The sequence below is a fragment of the Aythya fuligula genome, chromosome 1 (assembly GCF_009819795.1).
Source record: "Aythya fuligula isolate bAytFul2 chromosome 1, bAytFul2.pri, whole genome shotgun sequence".
In the NCBI taxonomy this organism is placed as follows: Eukaryota; Metazoa; Chordata; class Aves; order Anseriformes; family Anatidae; genus Aythya; species Aythya fuligula.
The window spans coordinates 204,369,474-204,369,998 of record NC_045559.1 but is presented as its reverse complement, the minus strand read 5'-3'; positions in this window follow the sequence as shown (position 1 = coordinate 204,369,998).

Below are 525 nucleotides of genomic sequence, written 5' to 3'. Positions count from 1 at the left end.
GGGTGCCGCTGGAGAAGGAAACCCTTGCTGCGATGGGAACAGCAATGGGGGAACATCACAGCCTACTTGTGCGGGGTCAAGGGCTGGGCTTGGGCAGCTGTGGGCTTTGATCTGGGTGATTGCCCCTCTGTCCAGCAATTCTGAGGACAAATCTGGGCACTGGGCCTAGTTTGGGCTCCCCTGGACCTGACAGAGGGTGACAGATGGGAACGAGCCCAGCAGGGCCACCAGGCAGGTTGGGTGTGCAGAAAGGTCCTGGGGCTGGGAACACAAGGGGAGAGGAGAAAGCAAAAGAGGGCTTCACCACTACCTGCAGCTACCTCCTGGGAAGATGCATAGGAGACACCTTGGACGTGACCAGTGATGGTCAAGAAACAAGGGAAATTGTAATTTGCTATCCCAAACTGCCCCAAAACTTGGCCCTGAGATGCCTGGTCTGGCTGGCCCTGTGAAAAGAAATGGACCAGAGACATCAGAGATCCCCTCTGCCCTGTGTTATTCTGTGGCTCTTTAAATAAATTCTCT